Source organism: Corvus kubaryi, unplaced genomic scaffold (genome assembly GCF_017639235.1).
Source record: "Corvus kubaryi isolate FWS band 111438036 unplaced genomic scaffold, C.kubaryi_AGA036_p1.0 37354, whole genome shotgun sequence".
Lineage (NCBI taxonomy): Eukaryota > Metazoa > Chordata > Aves > Passeriformes > Corvidae > Corvus > Corvus kubaryi.
The window spans coordinates 2,833,390-2,845,509 of NW_024581116.1; positions in this window are offsets into that span (position 1 = coordinate 2,833,390).

Here is a 12,120-nt window from a genome sequence, read left to right on the forward strand (position 1 = left end):
CCAAAGCGATCCTGCCTGCCTGGCTGGCACAGCATCTCTCCTCCCATCCCTCCTCTCCCACCCTTCTGTTGCTTGGCTTGTCAGGAAGCTTCACAATGCAACTCCCCTCAGATGAGCAAAACCAGTTGTTGTTCAACCATCAGCAGCCTTGGGAAATAAAGCCAGGCTGAGGGGGGCAGGCAAGGCAAGGAAGATTGGGAGTGTTGTTTTCCAGCTTTATGGCTGAATATGGGAGACACAAGGCTGGGGCAGGGGTCTCTGAGTTGAGGCGTCAGAGGAAAGCTGTTTGCTGCAGGGGCTCAGCAGGGTCAAAGTCACACCACTGAAGACAGGACTGTCAGAGCTGCTCCAGTGCAGAACTAGAGGATGCTCGGTCCAGTGTAGTGCACCAGGGGAGAAGCAACTCTGAGGTCACTCTGTGACACTCCAGAGTTCTGACCTGGCAAGCAGTCACAGCAGTGCCTCAGCTCTGTGTTTTCCTTCTCCTTATAGTATCTGAGCCTAAAATCACCATAATGAGCAATCCCATTCAGTGGGTAGCATCCCTGCCCATGGCAGGGGGCTGGAACTAGATGGTCTTTAAGGTCCCTTCCAATCCAAACCATCCTGTGATTCTATGATAGGGAATTCTAAAATTCACAAGAGCATGGAGGCATCTCAAATGCAATCTAGGTGGAATTCAGGTGCTCAAGTATAACAGCCTAAACTGTGAAAAACTTAGGAATCTGGGAGACTTTAAAAGCCTTTAGTTTCAGCAGGGTTTTGTGTATCTCCAAGCATGGAGACTCCACAACAGTTGCTCCAGTGCCTGTTTGTTCAAAGTCTCACCCAGATTTGGAATAAAGACACCACCTAACTCCTGAAATCCAGCACCTGCTCATGAGATGTTCAGTGCAGGTGTCCTTCACTGAACGTTCCTCAGCAGCAGAGATTCAGCTGAATGAATGTGGGTAGTTGTTGCAATGCTCTCAAGCCATGGGTGTATGAGCAAGACTCATTTTAGCATAGGAAGGCAGGATATATACAGTATTAATTATAAAAGGAACTTCTTTTACCAGAATAGAATAAAAAAGTACAGAGGTGATGCCTCAAAAACATGCCCAGTACTGAGAGTTTCAAACAGCTTGGTGAATTCAGTGTGGTCTGTGCAAGGAAGAGAGGCTACCATTTCATCCCATTGTGGGGGAGTGTCCTGATTCTGGTCAGGACAGGATTAATTTTTGGAGTAGCCACGAGGAGCATGACCAGGACCCGGAGGAGATTCTATAGCATCTGGGCAGAACTAGTACAGGGAGAAATGTCTGCTAGAGTAGCATAAGACACAAATCCTTTGGCAAGAAGTAGAAAATTGCCACATTCTGACACTTAATCCAGTACAGTACACACAAAACCATTGTATTGGTAAATTAAACAATGCCAGATCACCACAAAGAGGCTGGAACCTGACTGCTCACCTTGTTAAATTTGCAGAGCAGTTCCTGACACTGATTTGGGCTGGGCCAGCTGGCACTGTCCTGTCATTCCCAGGCACAGGTTGCCTAAAACGAGCCCAGGATTGTTCCCAGCAAGCAGGAACACCATCTGCTTTGAAAACGAAGTGTTTTGTTTTCTGGTGCAGATGTTGCCCCTGGGTTTTGCTCTTATCCTGAGTTCAAACATTTAGGTGACAAATAGATTCTCAAGGTGCAGCCATTGGATGAGAATTGTCTGCTTTAAAGTTCTCAGATAGATCTTATAATTCTGATAAAATACTTTCTGATAAAATTCCTGGCCTGTACTATGCAATCATCTCACAATATTTCTTTTTTGGCCTTTCTTGGTGAAACCATGGCAGAAGGCTCAGTTCAAGGACCCTGGTGTCACCCAATCCCAGCCAGATCTGCTGCTTTCACACTTGTTGTACAGTCCATGCTCTCTCTACTGAAATAAAACTGCATTTCTTCAGGCAAGCAAGGAGACCGAGGGCAAGATTAAAACGTTTTGCTGAGAATTTAATTGCTAATTATTATTTAATTACTGGAGACTCCACTGGCTACATCAGGAGCCAGTCCTCTGCCAGCTCTTGTGGGCACCTTAGACTACACTGTGTGGCTCTTTCATGCTGGTTTAGACAGCATTTCATTTATTGTGAAACCCTCAACTTGGCATTCACATGGGGTAGGATTACATCAGCAGTCCAGTTACGAAATGGGAGAAAAGAAAATGAATGATTAAAACCAGAAGAGTTGACTGATCCCAAACCCAGTGCATTATTCATCTGTTGTTTAACAATAGCAAGCTGTGCTCATCACCACCTTCCTGCGCATCAGATCAATCCAGACAATCTGTTTACAACACCCGAGTTTATACATCTTGACACACCCAGATTTGGGGGGGGGGGGGGAGAGGTTGGGCAGGGAGCAAGGTGCGTGTAAGGTGTGTGTGTTCATATTTTAGAATTGTTTTGTGAAACTTATTTTCAATTCAATAAAGTACTCTTAAAACGAGATGGAAGAATGAAGTTGCTACCTACTCATTTCTGAAAGGTTATGTGAAACTTCAAGCAAAAAATGAACTCACCATGAAACTATTATACATATTTGATGTAAATACGGACATATATATAAACAAGTTCCCACTGTTGGCATAAAACAGGGTATGAGTTGAGGAATTACTTCATGCTACCAAGTGAGAATGTCCTACAACTTTATTTTTACTTTCCACAGGGAAAAAAAATAAAAAGATTATTCTGAATGCATAGGAACAATGGAATTACTATGAATTACCAGTTTTCCACTATGTAGTGGTTCATTTTGTAGAGATAAAATGTCTCAATGCTTAGAGCTGTTTGGGACATGAATACTGGGTTGTGTTTGGTACCATGTATCAAAATCACTGGTATCTCCTGATATGTGGGGAGGGCTAAGAATCTGGGTCCTTATCAGAAACGTCTATCAAAAATAGTTGTGTATGATTTAGAAGACGACATGACTTTGTTATTCCTGTTCATCTCTGGCTGCTCTGTCCAGATCTTCTCTTTGTGAAGACTCTGAGATCTCAAGTGAGCAGAGTGTGTGCAACAGTCTGTGGGGACAGTTCCTTTGGGTGCCCTCTCCTTGCTGCAAAACACCTCTGCCACGATGCACAATTCAAGCTTTTTCATTAAAAAATGCCACCTTTTCCAAACTCCTTGCAGGAGGCTACTTCGTAATATTCTCCAAGAATTCCTACAACTTACTTCCTTTTAAATATTCGTTTATTTCTGCAGTTTTACTTTTGGAAGCTCATCTTTGAGTTGAGACCTCTAGCTGAGCTTCTCTAGCTTTCACCTCTATTTATGAAAACCAGAACAAGCATTTAAGTGGAATTCTCAGAGTCTGCTCATGGAGTTGTATGTTTTCAACAGCTAAGTCTTGTTTAAGCTGGTATTTGTTACCTCAAGCACAGTAATTTTTAAATTGTTTTCTTCTGGATTCCGGCACTGACTTGCATGTTATTGCCTGAGGGGTTATTTACAAAGTCTAAATTCAGTCTAGGGACACCAAACTCCCTAACTTCCCTTGGCAGGAATTGAAGAATTCAGTTGGATCAATACATTTTGCTCTTTCACTACAACCAACTTGGCTGTTAGTTAACTCAGTCCAAGCGAGTAAGGTCACAACAACCCCTGCAGTGCTGCATGCTGGGGAAAGAGTGGCTGGAAAGCTGCAAAGGGACCTGAGGGTGCTGGTGAGAGCGGCTGAACATGAGCCAGGTGTGCCCAGGTGGCCAGGAATGCCAGTGGCACCTGGGCTGTACCAGCAATAGTGTGGCCAGCAGGACCAGGGCAGTGATGTCCCCCTGTGCTGGGCACTGCAGAGGCCATACCTCAAATCCTGGGTTCAGTTTTGGGCCCCTCATGACAAAAAAGACATTGAGGGGCTGGAGCGTATCCAGGGAAGGGAACAGGGCTGGGGAAAGGCTGTGGAACTGAAGCCAGAAGCTCACATTTATTAAACAAAGTCATTATTTGTTGTAACCATTAAATTCATGCTGCACTGGTGAAAAAAAACAGGTACAGCAGTGAGGAAAGTCACATGTGGAGTAAAGATGTCTCTGACACAACAAGCCAGCTCTTTTCAACTGGGCAATAGGCTGCCCTCTCAGGGACAATTTTTAAGTTTTTTTTTTTCCCCAAATATGTAATGAAAGGCTCTAATGTGAGAAAACAAGGCAAAGGAGAAACACAGCAGGAGGTGGGAAGGGAGAGATTAGAATGAGATATGCAAAGGTTAATTCAACGTGCAAGTACGATGCATACTGCAGCTATTTCAGAGGCGTGAGAAGACAGACTCTAATACTCTAAGAACGGAAAGGAAATGGCTCCAAAGGTGGTAAAATAAAATGAAAGCTACTATTGTGTCAAGAAAAGAGAAAAATAAAATGTATTGCCCATGGCATGGAATTTGACATTGCAAACCTGCTCATATTTAATAGGGTGACAGTGCTCCCAGATCTCAGTTTAACAGTGGTATGAACAGCACTAACTCTCTCATTTTCAAGGGCTCAAAGACAAAAACATGCCCTGTTATGCTGGATATTGCACAAATAATCACACAGGGACACTTTCTTACAGCTGAAGTATTTTTTCAACCTTTTATCGACATGTAGGTTTTGGTAGCAAGCTCCACTGACTTTTCTTTCGTATTTCAGTCCTGCACTCCATTTATTCACAATTCATTTGTGTCATTCAGACAGCAAGAAAAAATCCCACGATTTGTAGAATGGAGCAGCCAGGACGCAGCGACCACAGGAATATTGCTGTGCAGCAGCTCTGTCTCATCATCCTCTGCATACCTCTAGGGTGAGCACACCTCTGGGCAAGGAGGAGTGTGGCTACAGAGAAAGGTGACCTGGGAAGCAATACATTCCAGCCCCTTGGAATCTTGTCTTGGGAGATAAGATATCAGGGTGTTTATACAACTGCTGGGGACAGAGCTGATTATATACTGATAATCTTTACCCAAACGGTGTAACCCAGTTGTGCTGACACCGTGGGGGCTGTGAACACTGTCTGGGTGCACCCACTTCTCTTCCCTGTTCCAGTTTCTCCACCAGGGCAGGAATAGAGCAGCCCAGGGATGTGATCCCAGAGCAGGCATGGCTGTGTATCCCACACGGACAACAGGGCAGGGTTCAAGGGTGCAATCCTGTGGCACTACGGATGAACTCGCTGGCACTGCCCTGGCTCTGCTGCTGCCGACTGTGTGACACTCCTCAAGTCACTTCCTTCCTCTTGCTGCCTCTGACTGACCCGCTGAGATTGTACATTTTTCAAGGTCTGACCAATCTCCAGCTATTTCTGTCCAGTGCCTGGTAACAAAGCAGTGCCGTTGTTGGCTTGTGCCTCTCAGCACCATTGTGACACAACAATAGCTTAAAGAGGCCAATTTTCTTTCATATTAGAATTACTCTTACTAATTTCTAAATAGACCCACGCTGGGAATTCAAAAATGGCAGGATTACAACTTATTATTTAGAGAAAAGAAAAATAGCTGAGACTGAATCCTGTAAAAATATAGAGGCAGATAAGAGTGGAAATTCATGGAGATGTTTCTCTTGGGTGGAAAAGAACAGGTTTCCTTGTTCAATCTGGAACACGAGGTTTAATGGAGAAATAAAAAAGAAACAAAGGCACAACAGAGGCTTGATGATAACAAATCTCTTATAGGTAGAATGGGGAAGACAAAACTTCTGCTCTGCAATAAACTGGTGGCAGCACCAGCACTTTGACAATGACCCTGTTAAGAACAGCACTGAGCAGAGCTGCCTGACCGACACCTATCAGAACAACCCATTGCTAAGGCAAATTCCCTGGATTTTAACATCCAGTGAAAGATATTGCTTGGAGTTTAAGGGTCCCTGGAAGCAGGGAGAGCACCAGAAGCCTCATGTCACAACCCTCTGTCACTTTAGTTCATCAAATTATGTTCAGGTCTCTTTTCCAGCCTTCAGATTATAATCATATGAGTGAGAAAAGTCACAGCTATTCTGTCTTGACTTCCTTTCTGAGGTCTTTTGACCCTTTAAGCCAAGTAGTGTTTAATTCCCCTCATACAAAATTGCCAGTTCAAGACGGCTGTAAATATGGCACAGAGTAGGACTGTGAGGGAAAGAAGAAAAACTACTTTCTCAAAATTATTATTTGTTAGTCACCAGCATTTTAATTACTTGAGTTTTCAAGGTTAACTGAGCTACAGCAACATGTTGCTTTCAGAGAGCATTTTCCACACCTTGGAAAGCACTTTAGGTTTTACTTCTTTGCACTTCACTCTTTTGCAGTGGTGTGAAATGCCCTTTGCAAGGATATAAGAGACTAAATTTGCAAAAAAGATTAATTCCACAAGTCTTATTGACTTGCAGCCAGGTCCTCTGCTCATTGCTCTTGATACTTGACAGGAAACAAAACTGGGAGTAAGTTAAATATTTAGTGGATATTCCCTGTATGTGCACAGAGAAACTTCCAGCTCTTTCCCCCACGTTTACACAGTGCTCAGTTTGTTTTGCTAATAATGTGTCATCTCTCTGCTTGCCTTCCACAGGCCACTCTACAGTGAAAAACTCAAAAGATGAGGAAGGGCCTCAGAAAAGCATCACTGCAGCCTCCTGCCTCTCAGGTAGGGATATCAGTTCCTCTGCTGCTCAGGTAACCTGCTGTACATCAGAAAAGTACTTTCTTGCTTCTAAGAGGCTGGTTCAAATTATTCTCTAATAGACCATGCTCAAAAACAGCATCAGCGACTGTGAATACTTCCTGCACTCAATTACACTGGAACAGAGATGAACCCACCTCAGAAAAAAAAAAAAATCTTGTGGTGAGGGCCCTGGGGCATGCTAGGTTCAGATCTTTGCTTTGCCACAGTCTTCCTGTCACTGCTTTTTGGCCAGTGATTAAATCTTTCTGTGCCTTAATGCCCCAGAACTGAACTATGGATGCAAATAAAAGCTTTCTTCTTTATACCTTTAAATCGCTGTCACACTTTTACAGAAACCAAATGGTTTGGGTTGGATGGGACCTTGAAGCTCATCTCATTTCAGCCCCTGCCATAGGCAGGGACAGCTTCCACTATCCCAGGTTGTTTGAAGCCCTGCCCAACCTGGCCTTGAACAATTCCAGGGATGGGGCAGCCACAGCTTCTCTGGGCAACCTGTGCCAGGGCCTCACCACCCTCACAGGGAAGAATTTCTTCCTCATATTTAACCTAAATATACCCCTTGTCAGTTTGAAGCCATTTCCCCCTGTCCTGTCACTACATACCCTTGTAAAAAATTCCTTTTTGGCTTTTTTGGAAGCCCCCTTTAGGCATAGAATGGGGCTCTAAGGTCTTCTAGAGCCCTCTATCCTCCAGATGAACATCCCCAGCTCTCCCAGCCTGGCTCCAGAGCAGAGGGGCTCCAGCCCTTGGAGCATCTTTGTGGCCTCCTATAGGTTTGCTCCAATATGTCCATGTCCTTCTTGTGGTGGTGCTCCCACAGCTGGATGCAGCACTCCAGGTGGGATATCACAGGAGCAAAGCAGAGAAAGAGAATCACCTCCCTTGACCTGCTGCCCAGGCTGGTTTTGATGCAGCCCAGGACGCAGCTCCCTTTTGGGGCTGCTAGTGCAAGAAATGACCAGTCATTGCCAAGTCATGCCCAGCTTTTCATTCACCAGCACCCCCTCGTCAGGGCTGCTCCCAGTTCATTCTCTGGGTTGATACCAGCGGTTTTCCTGAGGTGCAGCATCTTGCACTTGGCCTCACTGAATTTCATGAGGTTCACACTGGTTTGGTGCTGGGGGCTTGTTGAACTCAGATCAGGACATGGGGACAAAGGTTCCCACGGCTCACTTGGGCTTATCTGGAAGTGGAGATGCATTTTCTATTCAGTCTGCATTGCAAACATTGTTTCTTTGTTTGTAGACTCCATGTCCTCATCAGGAGAGAATCTCTGTATTCAATCAGAAGGGGAAATTCTAGGCCATCTATATCCATTATGGTTATTTAGAAAAACTCTGACAGCATGAATACGACAGGCGCAAAAACCAAGAGGCAAATGAAGAGCCATAATTATGACCCTTTTTTCACTCATTGCTGTGATACTGACTGGTGACCATTTTAAATGCATGGAGTTGACAGAGTAATATCAATCTATTTTTGCCTGTACCTGAATATATTAAAATATTTTCCTGTCACATGTGTTGAAATGGTTTTGATAACCTGAACATTTGAAGCAAACATTTATTAGCTTGTAACTGAATATATTAAAATCTGTCACATGTACTTAAACAGATTTTATAGCCCTAACTTCACCACAGAATGTATTTCAGCTAAATAAAACCATTTAAAAGTTTCAGATCTGGTTGAAACTGGTCATCCAGACTTCTCCTGGGTAAATGGTGGAAGATCATAGAAGTGAAAGGCACTCTTGGTGGAGAAATACACACCTTTTCTACATGAGATCAGTTGTTATTTGGAAGTGTCTATTTGCATTAAAGTTAATAATAGAAATAATAGCAATAACAGCAATAATAATGATAATGATGATAACAACAACAACAAAACAATAACAAGAATAACAACAATAATAATACCATCATTATTATGATTCATTGTGAGGGTGCTGAGGGCACTGGCACAGGCTGCCCAGAGAAGCTGTAGCTGCCCCATCCCTGGAAATGTTCAAGACCAGGTTGGATGGACTTGAAGCAACCTGGGATAGTGGAAGATGTCCCTGCCCATGGCAGGGGGTGGCATAAGATGATTTTTAAGGTCCCATCCAACCCAAACCATTCTGTGATTACAGAGAACCCAGAGAGGTGTCTTAAATAAGCCACTCAGTTTGAGGGGGCTAAATTTGTTTGATCTGAATCCTGTTCTGACAGACATTCTAAGCAACACAAGAAACCTGTAAGAAAGGATGAACTGGAACATATGCTCTCAAATCTTGAGTTTAGGCTTTCAACTTTGTTTATATTCCCCTTGTTTCCATTACTACCAAAACTGAAACTTCTCAGAGCATGCAGTAGTCACGAAGCCTGCTTGCTATTTAAAACAAAACAAAGTATTTTAGCTGTCCAACTTTAATGCTATTTTCCCAAAGGTTTTTAATTACCAGTTCCTTCCTGTAGAAACATGACCAGGATAATAATGTTATTAGTATTTGAATGATCCTGGTTTGACTGTGAAAGTCACATCACACTGACCTGAACAACACACGGAACATGGGTTTATCCCTTTTTTGATGCAGAAAATTGTTGGTACCCATAAGGCTCTTCTAGTAAGGCAGTAGCGTGTTCTCTAAAGCATTCTGTGGGCTCTAAAAGAATAATCTTTCCCAGATACTGAAAAGGATGTTTGGGGAATTGGGGTGAGTAAAAGTATAAGTATTGCAAAAGCACCCACAATGTCACAAAAATAAGACAAATCCTTAAACCCTTCTATTTTCTCTCCAAAGTGTTCACTTGCCCCAAAAGCTACAATATCCTTTCAAGTTATTAAATTGTTAATTAATGAAGCTTCAAGCTTCAGTTATACAATCAATACTGAATTTTCTCTTAATAGTTTTCCTTCAAATAAGCAACAGCTCTGCCTGCCTGACAGAAAGGAAAAACACCCAGTTTTTACCCCAAATTTTTTGTCTACCTTGAATTCTTATCAAAGGTTCTTTCAGTCCCCTCTTTACCAGAGGTGATTTGTTTAATCCACAGACTTTCTACTGAGATGCACTTTCAAGGTGGTAAAAGGCTGAAAGGACAGAGATCGTCTGTCAGGGAGTGGCGATTGGATGGGGAGGCTGTTCTTTGTAAACCAGAGACCACTGGCAGCCTTGGAGGAGACAGACAAAGGGATTAGGTATGGATTACTGAGATAATGAAGACTGGGCTAGATCAACCAAAGTAGAAGAGACTCAGGTACTAAGTGAAAGAATATCCTGTTAGGACAGGACAGCACATGCACAGCCTTTATGACCGAGTGAATCCTTGTATTAGTCTGTGACTCACTTTGTCCTGCCAGCTCGGCTGTAAGAATGCTGTCCTTTGTCACAACATTGATAATAAAGACAATAATAATGCTGTTACCCTAAATTGTGGCCCCCAGCTGCTAAATTAATGTATGCTGAAACCCTGGGGTTTGCAAAGCCCACTGAAGCCAGTGGAAAGATTCCTGTTGACCTCAGTGCGAATCATTCTCAAATGGAAATGGAGCTCCAGTTCCAGTGGCTGGTCTCATCTCCATGCAGACTAGTCCTGGGAGAGATCCATATCGGCCATGGCATTTGCTGGGTTATAAAGCTATTGCTGATAAGGCCAAACATTGTACCCTGAAGTGGGGATGGGATGAGTTTATCCAATCCCATCAGTCACCTGCATCTAAACTAATCCCCCTCTGCTCCTCTGGTACTCAAAGGGGAGAAATCAGCATTTCATCTGCAATTCACCACTCCAAAATGGACATCTAAAATAGGTCAGATGACTCACACTATTCCCATCAACAATAAAGCCTGAAGTAATTTTCTCAGATTCAAACATGTGGTTGGAAGAACATCACTCTAAGTATCTTCATTAGACTGGCTTCCAAAATGTTGTCTTTTATAGCTGATTGCTAAATCAAACAGTAAAGTCAACACAAGATTCTAATGGAGACAGGTTCAGATAAACCCAGTTGGTTTTGAGTTGTCTTGCATGAACTACAGAGCTTTGCCTGAGTAGGATTTTATATTAACAATTTAAAAATATTCCAGTGACAAGACAGCCTTTAAGGTACCCTGCTCTGGTTACATGTTCTGGATCACAGGCCCAAAATGATCTCAGGCATATTAGAAAGGTAATAACAATAAATGGACAAGAGGCTTCAAGTTATTGCCTCTAATTAGTTCTCAGAAGGTTCTCATCCCACTGGTGAACAGAATAGGAGGAAATTTAGCACCAAATTCAAACCTAAATGGACATGTCTACAACAGAGTCTAGACTCCCATTATGCTCAGTGGAGAGTGACTCAATACAGGCAACAGAGACAGGAAATCACTTGTCTAAATGTAGGTATCTGATTTAAGACTGACTTGGATTACATTCTGTTGGCTGTAGAAAATCCGTTTCCAAATCAGGAATTTGGCTACCAGCTCCAATGCAGTCATGACACAAAAAAAACCTGCCTAAAATTAGGTAATTGCTGATGAATCTCATCCACTAGAAATTGCCACGTGGTTGCCCAGCAATAGCATCCTTATCTAGTTGTTATCCTGACAGGACACAGTGTGATGAGATGTGCCATGTCCTGAACCATTACGACTGTTGTGTCAGGAGAGAATCATTGAATCACAGAATCGTTTAGGGTGGGAAAAACCTCTAAGATCATTGAGTGCAATCATTAACCCAGCACTGCCAAGCCCATCACTAAACCCTGTCCCCAAGTGCCACATCTACATATTTTTTAAATTCTTCCAGGGATGGTGACTCTACCACTGCCCTGGGCAGCCTGTCCCAATAACTGATGACCTATTTAATAAAGAATTTTTTTTCTAATATCCAGTATAAACCTCCCCGGGTCCAACTTGAGGCCGTTTCCTCTTGTCCAACCACTTGTTCCTTGGGAGCAGAGCCCGACCCCCACCTGGCTGCACCCTCTTGTCAGGGAGTTGTAGAGAGAGAAGGTCCCTCCTGAGCCTCCTTTTCTCCAGGCTGAGCCCTCCCAGCTCCCTCAGTTGCTCCTCATCAGACTTGTGCTCCAGACCCTTCCCCAGCTCTGTTGTCCTTCTTCAGATATGCACCAGCATCTCATACTAAGATTAAAACCCAAACAAAATAAGCTTTGAACTAGTAATTTAATTTTTAAGTGAAGTTTCTCTATACATATTTATTCTTTGTTTAAAGCAACACTTTTCTAAATGGTCAGGAAAGGTTTTATACTTGTGGGTTTGTTCATACTGAGAATGAAAACATACTGAAACTTCGACATTTGCCGTGAAATGGAAATGCTGAGTTTCACACAGCTCAAGAAAATTCAGCAAAGCCCTGCAGAGTGTTCAACATCTTTAGCACGACCAAACCCATAAACTGACTCCACAAGGGCACATGTGAGTACCACTGCCAGTCCTTGTTGTGACAGTCTGATCCCCTTCCAC